Raw genomic sequence first — 9,814 nt, 5'->3', positions numbered from 1 at the left:
GGCGTCACTCTTCTGCAACAGGACTGCCCCCAGGCCAAAAGAAGAGGCATCAGCAGAGATCTTCAGTACACTGTTTGGATTGTACAGTGTGAGCACTGGTGTGGATGACAGTTCTGTTTTTAACTGATCAAAGGCTGCCTGCTGCTCTGGCCCCCAGTACCAGTGGTTCTTCTTGGACAGCAGGTCACGCAGCACCTTGTCTTTTTCAGCCAGGTTAGGCAAGAAGCGGCCCAGCTGATTGACCATGCCCAGAAAACTTCTGAGTTCACTGACATTTTTAGGTTCATCCATCTCCTGTACTGCTCTCGTCTTCTCTGGATCTGGCTTCACCCCCTCTGCTGAAATCACATGACCCAGGAATCTGACTGTGTGGCGTGTGAGCTCACATTTGTCCATGTTAAGCGTAATGCCGGCCTTTTGTGCTTTCTGCAGCACTGCATGTAGCCGCACATCATGCTCTTCCTGTGTCTTCCCCCAGACCAGTATGTCATCCATGTGACACAGCACCCCCGCTAGGCCACTGGTCACTTCGGTTACCATCATCCTCTGGAAGTGCTCAGGGGCTGATGATATGCCAAAGGGTAAGCGATTAAAATAGTAGCGCCCAAAAGGCGTGATGAAAGTGGTGAATTTAGCAGACGCTTTTGTCAATGGTATCTGCCAAAAGCCCATGTTGGCATCTAATTTGCTGAATATTGTTGCACCAGCTAGCATGCCCAGAGTGTGCTCGACAGAAGGCAGGATAAATTTTTCTCTGCACACTGCTTCATTCATCTTTGTGAAGTCTACACAAATGCGAACAGCACCTGATTTCTTCGGAACCACCACCATTCCGGCACACCAATCAGTCGGCTCCTCAATCTTGGTGATTACGCCCATCTCCTCCATACGGTCTATTTCCTCTTGCACTTTTCCCATAAGCGGCAGAGGGACTCTGCGTGGTGTGTGGAGAGAGAACGGCACAGCCTCTGGCTTTAATTTAATTGAGTATGGCCTCTGAACAAGACCTAAGCCGCTACACAGCTTCGGATACTGTTGTTTCAATGTGTCCATGGTGATGCTGTCGACCCTGCACACAAGCTGAAGCTGTTCTATGGCAGGCCTCCCCAACAGTGCAGTGTGCAGGCCTTCCACAACGTAAATGTCCTCTGTGGCTGTCTTTTTGCCTCTGCGCAGGGTTTCTCTGGCTACACCCAGGACAGAGAGCACATTACCACCTGGCCCAAACAATGGGCGTGTTGACGCTGCCAGGTGCTGCACATCATGCCCCCCTGTTATGTCATAGTACACCTCAGCTGGCAGGGCAGTGACATCAGCACCAGTGTCAATTTTAAAGCACACCTTTTTCTGTCTCACTTGAAGCTGCACTGTCCAGGGGTCTTTTCCAGCATCCACAGCTCCTAAGAAAAATCTGTCTTCATCCTCTGTAGTGACAGCATTCAGAGATTTTGCACTGCTTCTGCATACCTTGCCATAATGTCCCCTTTTTCCACAGTTATGACACGCAGCATCTTTGGCAGGGCAGTCCCACTTTCCATGTGAGGGCATTTTTCCACAACTTTTGCAGGCGTTTGAATCAGGCTGTGACCATGCATTGGGTTTATATTTGCCTTGTGTATGTGGCTGAGGCTTAGAGGGAAAGTTGGGCTTTCTGTAGCTTTTAGCATGGACAGCATCAACATTGGAGCACTTGTTAGCACTGTCATTTTCCCCTCTTAAGTCAGACTGTTGTCTTCTAACTTCTTCAGATTGCCTCGCCTTTGTGATAGCAGTTTGAAGGGTTAGGTCTTTGTCTAGCTGTAGCTTTTCAGACAATGAGACGTTTCTCAGGCCAACCACTAACCTGTCGCGGATCAGCTCATTCTGTAACTGTCCATAGTTGCAATGTTCAGCTAATCCATACAACGTAGTGATGAAGGAATCCACCGTTTCTCCCGGCTGTTGCACACGCTGATTAAACTTGGCTCTTTCGTAGATTACATTCTTTTTAGGCACAAAAAATGCATCCAAGCCTGTCTTGACAGACGTGTAATCCTTCCTCTCATCTTCAGTTAGCGTTAGCCCCCTTAGCACATCTTCGGCTTCATCGCCCATACAATACACTAACGTGTTCACCTGGTGTTCGTCCGACGTTGCGTTTAAGTTGCTTGCAAGCCGAAAGCGATCGAATCTTCGGATCCAACGCTCCCATTCTTGAGGTTTGGTAAAATCGAAAGGTTCTGGAGGCTGTATGGTGAACGTAGCAGTCGGCGTAGGTCGAGCCATGTCCTCCTCGTCTCCCATTCCTCCGCGCCAAAACGATTCGCTCCTTTTCTTTGTCTTTTTCTTTTCTTCTTTTTTTTTTTTTTTTTTCCGTTTACAAGTCGCCCAGTTCTGACACCATGTCGAGTTGTTTAGTAAGCAGGCTCGTACAACGACGTAACGGACAGTATTTATTAAGCAACAGCAGGTCAATGAATGAACAACACCGGTTACTTGAGAATGCTACTAGACTAGCTGCTTCCGCGTTAGCATGCACTATGAACCCTGACGTCACATCCGCATCACAGCCAATAACATTCTATATTATCACATAATACCACATACTGCACTAATTTGATTGAAAAAAAGCCATATAACAAATTACAGCAATTCATTGATGTGAAAAATAAGAAATGTACTTTTACTTTTACTTTTACTTGTACTTAAGTATTTTTGAAAGCATGTACTCTTGAATACTTAAAGTAATACTAGGTAACTTTTTCAACAAAACTAAAGTTAAATTGTATATCTTTTGTGAGTGGCAAAAGTTTCACAACACCCACTCCATGACTTTCACCCCCGAAAGCCTTTTCTATTATAATTTATATTGAAAAGGTGGCTCGGTGAGCCTTTCCCGCGAAAATGACGTCATCCGTCCGGAAAACGGAAAAGGAAATGCACCGGTTTCCTGTTTGGCCAGGAACTACCGCACTGGTTTCCTGTTTGGCCAGGAACTACCGCGCTAATAACAAAAGGGAAACTCACGCTGATTTTAAGAGATTGTATGATTTGAAGGTCGAAAAACAACAGAAAAAGAAAACACAGCTCACTGTAACTAAAGCTCCACTGGCTAAGAGAAACGATCCACAGATCGTATAAAACAATTAAAAGAACGCTTTTTGAAACGCCTCCGTCTTCCGGTGAAAACAAATGGAATTCTGGGTAACAGAGGAATAAACAAACGGCCTGCAGTGACGGTAATGACCAGCAGAGGCTGCTAAAAATCGTTATTTGTGGACCTGCACTGTATAACTTTAAGTATATTTAAAAGCAAGTACTTTTTTACTCTTACTTGAGTAACATTTTGACTGAGCTACTTTTACTTGTAGCGGAGTAAATTTAACCAGGTGTACTCTGTACTCTTACTCAAGTACTGGGGTCGAGTACTCCGTCCACCTCTGGAAGCCGGGCGTGGAGGGCGATCTCTGTCCCTGCATTAATGGTAATGAGAGGGATAGCGTGTTCCTCCCCATGAATTACGCCCTCCTGGTGAAACTCAGGGACTACGTGGGGTAAAAGGGTAATTGGCATAATGACTAAATTGGGTAAAAAGGAATAAGAAACTTTTTTTTTTAAAGGAACACAGTATTATTGGGGTTGTTCTTTTCCTCAGTAACCGTCATTATGGTATTACATTTTGCAAAAGGTGGTTATCATTTTGGAAAAAAGCCCTTCCATTAGGGACGAACTCTACCAGAGGAAGCCTTAACAAGTCCCAGCCCACATATGTTCTTATTCTCTGAGTAGCTGGTAATTGGTTTTTCCTCCGAAAGACACTCGTTGAAGACGCTGAGGCCACTGATTGCTGATTGGGAACTCTTGTGTTTTCGCAAATGAAAATGTGGTTTTGTGGATAAACGAACACTGTTGAAATGCCATGTCAAATAGGGAAGTAATTGGTTATTTACACCGAGTTTGTTTGCTCTCCTGGGCAGTTTTTCAGATCAATGCTTACAAATATAGATCAAGCGGCCTAACATTTGCAACCCATCTTGACAGATGAACATAATATTTATTCTGTCATTGTGTGAGGATCAAAGGTCAAACTGCAGTTTTATCCCAGCCATACAGTAAATCCAATTAGTGCTGTTTATTTTCTAACAGCATTATGTATTTTTAATGTTTGAATAGCTAAAATAAATTGTGTATATTGTGTGTGTGTATCTGTATGTCTGTCATACTGTACATATGTGGGTATGCATACGAGTGAGCGTGCGTCAGACAGTGTGCTTCACTAAAGATGTCATTCAAAACAGTGGCCGTGTGCGCGCTGCAAGGCTGAGATAAGCGTAGAGATCTGATTTCACTTCTCAGTGTGCCAACCACTTTGGCTAATTTTCATAATTAATTAAAAACCCTGTAAACATAACACCACGTCGCTGATAAGCTCCCCCGTTGTTTTCTCTTGTTCTCCCATTAACTGTGAATTATCAATGAGCGTTGCTTTCTCCTCTGTACCTCGCTAGGCAATGAAATCTCCAACACCCCTGTAGAGTCAGGTTTTAACCATACAGCATGATTTGTACTCGGCCGTCGCACACTGAGAATAGACGATCTACAAGCTCACAACGCCTCACACCGCGATGCCTTGTCAGCTTGCAGATCTGCTATTTTTGGTAAGTATAAATGACATACCGATGACATACACCATCAGTGCCCTGGCTGGCCTTCTGTCAGTCAGCCTGCCAATCAATGTAATGAAATGGGCCATAGATTTAGCAGTATTTACTGTCGGAAGAAGACTTTGCTCCTTATATATTATGCAAATCAGATCATTTTCTTTACCCATCATCAACTCAACGTTGCTTAACATGAACTTGCCTCATGAATATAATTATTCATGAGGCATTTTGTTATTCTTAGCAATCTATTCTCCTAATAGTAGCCTAGAAGGAGAATGAGGAGGAAGAGTAGGGTAGTTTTAGATTGTCAACCTCAAAGGACGAGGATTCCTAATTTTAAATGTTATAAACCCATTATTTACCCAGGTTAATCCCACATTTACACAGTAAAATCCATTCCTCAGCGTTACTTTATCTTTTACTGTACCGACTCAGATTTAAATTAAAAGCAAAGAAATGATTAAGGACAGAGAGCCGAGAGGCATAAAGCAAGAGAGAGAGAGACAGACAGACAGACAGACAGACAGACAGACAGACAGACAGACAGACAGACAGACAGACAGACAGACAGACAGACAGACAGACAGACAGACAGACAGACAGACAGACAGACAGACAGAGGAAGTCAGTCAGAAGGGGAGTGGGAGAGAGATGGGTAATATTGGGAAACCATCAACCGACTAGCTTGCCCAAGACAGTCAAATAGGGAGAATACACACACACACTCACACACACTCACTCACTCACTCACTCACACACACACACACACACACACACACACACACACACACACACACACACACACACACACACACACACACACACACACACATCACACACACACACACACACACACACACACACACACACACACACACACACACACACACACACACACACACACACACACACACACACACAGAAAGGAGAGAGGTTCCAGAATGATGCGCCAGCAGCTGCCTGCTGTGAGCGGAGGCCTCTCAGCATCCAGGTCCTTATTGGCTGGGAGGACGTTGAGTACTCCACTCCTCTCCCACTACATCCTCTGGCTCCCTCTTCCCTCTCCCTATTAATATCTCTCCCCTATTCCCTCCTTTTCTTCTGCTCTCTCCCACTTTTCTCTCTTCCCTCAAGCTCCTCTTCCACCTGCGGTTCGACTCGTTCGTTCCCTTCACGCAATAATAATCTAATACATTTTATTTATAACATACTTTACATTTGAATACAATTTCAAAGTAATAGAGCAAAAACAACAATACACAGCTCAAAATAGCAAAAAAAAGAAGAAGCAAATGCCTTGTTATCCATCCAATCCAATCTCTCCTCCTCTCTCGCTGTGCCCTGCTCTCTCTGACTTGCTGTCTTTTACTCTCTCTCTCTCTCATCACACTATTATTCACTCTATCCCTGACTGACTCTCTTCGCCTGTGGCTTTCTATGTCTTTCTCTGTCTGTCTGTCTGTCTGTCTGTCTGTCTGTCTGTCTGTCTGTCTGTCTGTCTGTCTGTCTGTCTGTCTGTCTGTCTGTCTGTCTGTCTGTCTGTCTGTCTGTCTGTCTGTCTGTCTGTCTGTCTGTCTGTCTGTCTGTCTGTCCGTCTGTTTCTCTCTCTTCAGCCCTTTTACACAGCTGTTTCGAGGTGGAATGTCGTGCCGTTATTCTGTCTCCATGTTCTGTAAGGACATGTAAAGGGCATTGTTGTACTGCCTTTGAGCCAGCAGTGGAGAGCCGTATCGAAGTCTGTGGGACAGTCGGCAGAACGGGACGGGCCTTTCTGCCTTGAACCCCTCCCTGATTTCCAACAAGACGTATTATATCAATTAGCTAAATGAATAACAATACATAATTGGTAAACAGCCTTTATGTCACTCAGTGAAGGAAAATGCTTCAATACTGGGGTATTTATTTTTGCAGTCTGCTACGTCGTCAGTCCACTGTGTGTCTGTATTTTGTGAAATAAATGCATATAGGCAGACTATAGTTGTAAATGTATAGAACCGACAACAACAGCTGTAATGTTAAACAGCATAGTGTAAACACTAGACATTTGACGCTGTAGTGTTGCATGTCATGCCTCTGATTCAGAATGCTGGCATGCCAAGGAAAAGTACACAGATGGGTGGCTTTGTGTGGTTCTGATGTAAAAACGCAAAGCCAGCATTAATGACGGCTCTTCCTATACGCCACTATTGCAGGATCTCTGTATAAAAGTGGCTTCTGTCTCTCCACTTCACTCGCTTTCTCTTCCCCAATACTAGTCTAAGCACTGCCATCCATCTGCCAGTCCTACGTCTCTCCACCATCCTACTTTTGTTTTTTTCTCTATTTCTGTATCTCTCTGTCCTTCCTTCGCTCTCTCTCTCTCCTGCACTGTCTCTTATCTCTTCTCTCTTCCTCTGGACACCCCCCTCCCCCCCTTCTCCATCTCTCCCTGTCTCTCTCTGGGACTCTAGCTGTCAGTGTCATCCACCCCAGGCAGCAGTGTTGTTTGCTCTGGGCTTTCAGTGCAGGGTAAGCGGGTTCTCCCGTCTGTATACATGCCTCATCTGCGCCGCCTCTGCCCCGTGTGAGGGGTGTCATTGTCAGGATTAAGGCCCTCATAATGAGGCGCCCAGGGGTGGGCCGCAGACCCAAAGCCTGGTTAGAATGGCGCTCGGATGGATTAGCTCAGCGCGCCGCAGCCTTGCAATTTGACAATCTGACTCTCTGCTGCTCTCCCACCGCGCAGCTCAGAACGAAGCCCACTGAACCCAAGGGTGATTGGCACATCGGGTGTTAGAACATTGTGACTGATTGTTGTTGTAGCGTTGTATTCTATCGGTCGATTGTTACTGTATGGATACATTGATTGTATTAGAACAAACTGCACATCTGGATTGCTTATTATGTCCATCTATGTGTTTCTCTATCTAGGATCCATCCATCCTCCCCACCAACCAGCGTACCCTGCTTCGATGGCATCAACACAGACAGGAAAACTACGCATACATGAGCCGCATGGGCCCTTTTAATATTTTTGTAATAGCGTGTTTAACAATGCTACCTCAAACGATGAAAACTATGCAGTGAGTCACCATTATATAACATGCCATCTATTGTTTATAGGGCCATATGCTCGCAATACCCTTTCATCCATTAGTGGCGATCCCTGTAGTGGGGGAGATTAGGGAAAATGCAATGAGCCAATTCCCCTCAGATCTCCCTGACACATACCTGGAGGCTAGAGAAAGGATGGCACGTGGCACAGAGCGAGAGAGAGACTCCCAGGTCCCAGAAATCAGGTGCAACACTAATAAATATGAGACAGAATAACTGTCCACTTTAATTGCACATTTTCCCACAGTAATTGGTGGAATAATTAAGACTCTGAGGAGTCACTGAGACCATCTGTGCAGGTAAAGGGAGGATGTCCAAGACGGGAAACACAACATGAGAGAGAGGGAGAGAGAAAGAAAAAAGAAAGAAAAAGTTAAGGAGAAAGGGATATAGGGGTTGAGAGAAAGTTGCAAGTTAAAAGTTGCAACAGACAGACAAACAGAGAGAGAAAGAGACTCCCAAGTCCCAGAAATCAGGTGCAACCCTAATAAATGTGGAGTCATACAAAGGAAGAGAATAAAAGAGACAGAAGAGTCATCGGAGAGTGTAGTTGAAGAGATGAACTCATTAGTCTCACAGTGTTTCTCTTCACCGTAGAAAAATCTGTCTTCTATCTAGAGCACTGCCAGGGATGTTACCCAGGACACCAAAATGCTCCAGAGGTTGAACACATTTCCGATGCTAGCGCAGTTGGTACACGTGTAAGGTGTCTGAAAGTACGTTGTGTATACATCTGCGTGTGCATATAGTACATCTGTGTGTACTAATGTGAGCACTCGCTGAGCATGCATGCGTCATATGCTTGTGGAGCTTGCATGAGCATTTGTGGAGGGGTGCATGTGAGGGAGCATGCACACAGGGAGGTGAGGCCCTTATCTTTGTGTCAATGTGATAATTCAATTTAGAGGACAAACACAGGGGTGCGGCACACAGAGGGAGGGCATGGACGGAGATATGAAGAATATGGTGCCAGAGAAAATAGGGAGAGATAGGGATAAAAACAGAGGGAAAGAAGAAGAGTGTCATTGTTCCTCTGATGTCCTTTATTCTACGCAGACATTTATTTATTGGACCCACTGTAAATTCTTCAGGCCTACATACTGTGGGGTAGATAGACACACACGAGCCATTTGCGTGATTGTGGACTATATACAGCTAACTTGCTACCAATGCTACCAGCCTATTTCTATGCTCATTAGTTTATCCTCATAACTTTATAGTCTGCTGACAGAGAATACAGTGCTGTATTTAACAATGTAGGTTAAATTCACACATATTTCCTTAAAGGAATAGTTCACCCAAAATGTCTCCTACCGGATATATTAGCATCTTTCCGCCGGTAATCACATGTTTGACTTAGGAATGCGACAAAACAAAAAAATCTCCATGAATTTAATGCTCCATAGTGTCTGTAATTGAAAGAAAATAAGTAATTTTTTGGGGTGAACTATTCCTTTAACAGACTATATCCATCCATCCATCCATCCATCCAGTATATCCTTCCCTCTTCCTCCTCTGTTGGTTGGGAGGGGGTGCATGAGAGGAGACATTAACCCATAATAAAAGGCGGGACGATGGAATTCAACAGGGAGGAAACACATTACAAGGGGATGGGAGGGGAACCAGTCAACAGGCCTCAGCTCCCACAATATCAAGGTGGTCCCTGGAGTAAAAGAGGAGAAAAGGGGAGGTGCGGGGAAATGGGGAGCCAGAGCTGCCACGAGGAGGACCACGGGGAGGGCCAGAATACATTACTGTCATTGCCGACACAGTTCCTGGGACTCACAGGAGGCTGAAACTAGCGCTGAGAAGAGAGGAGAACACAGCCGCTCCTATAGAACTACAAAGCACCTGTAACTGTCAATGAGGTGTGAATGACTGAGCGAACTGTGTGTGTGTGTGTGTGTGTGTGTGTGTGTGTGTGTGTGTGTGTGTGTGTGTGTGTGTGTGTGTGTGTGTGTGTGTGTGTGTGTGTGTGTGTGTGTGTGTGTGTGTGCACGGGGTGGGGGTTCGGTTATCTGGGGGTACAGATTATGCACATTCAGATTAACTTGGTTACAAATTGCATGGCAAGGAGG

Source organism: Gymnoscopelus braueri, assembly GCF_963280865.1.
Source record: "Gymnoscopelus braueri genome assembly, chromosome: 11".
NCBI lineage: Eukaryota > Metazoa > Chordata > Actinopteri > Myctophiformes > Myctophidae > Gymnoscopelus > Gymnoscopelus braueri.
Note: the sequence above shows the minus strand (reverse complement) of the source record.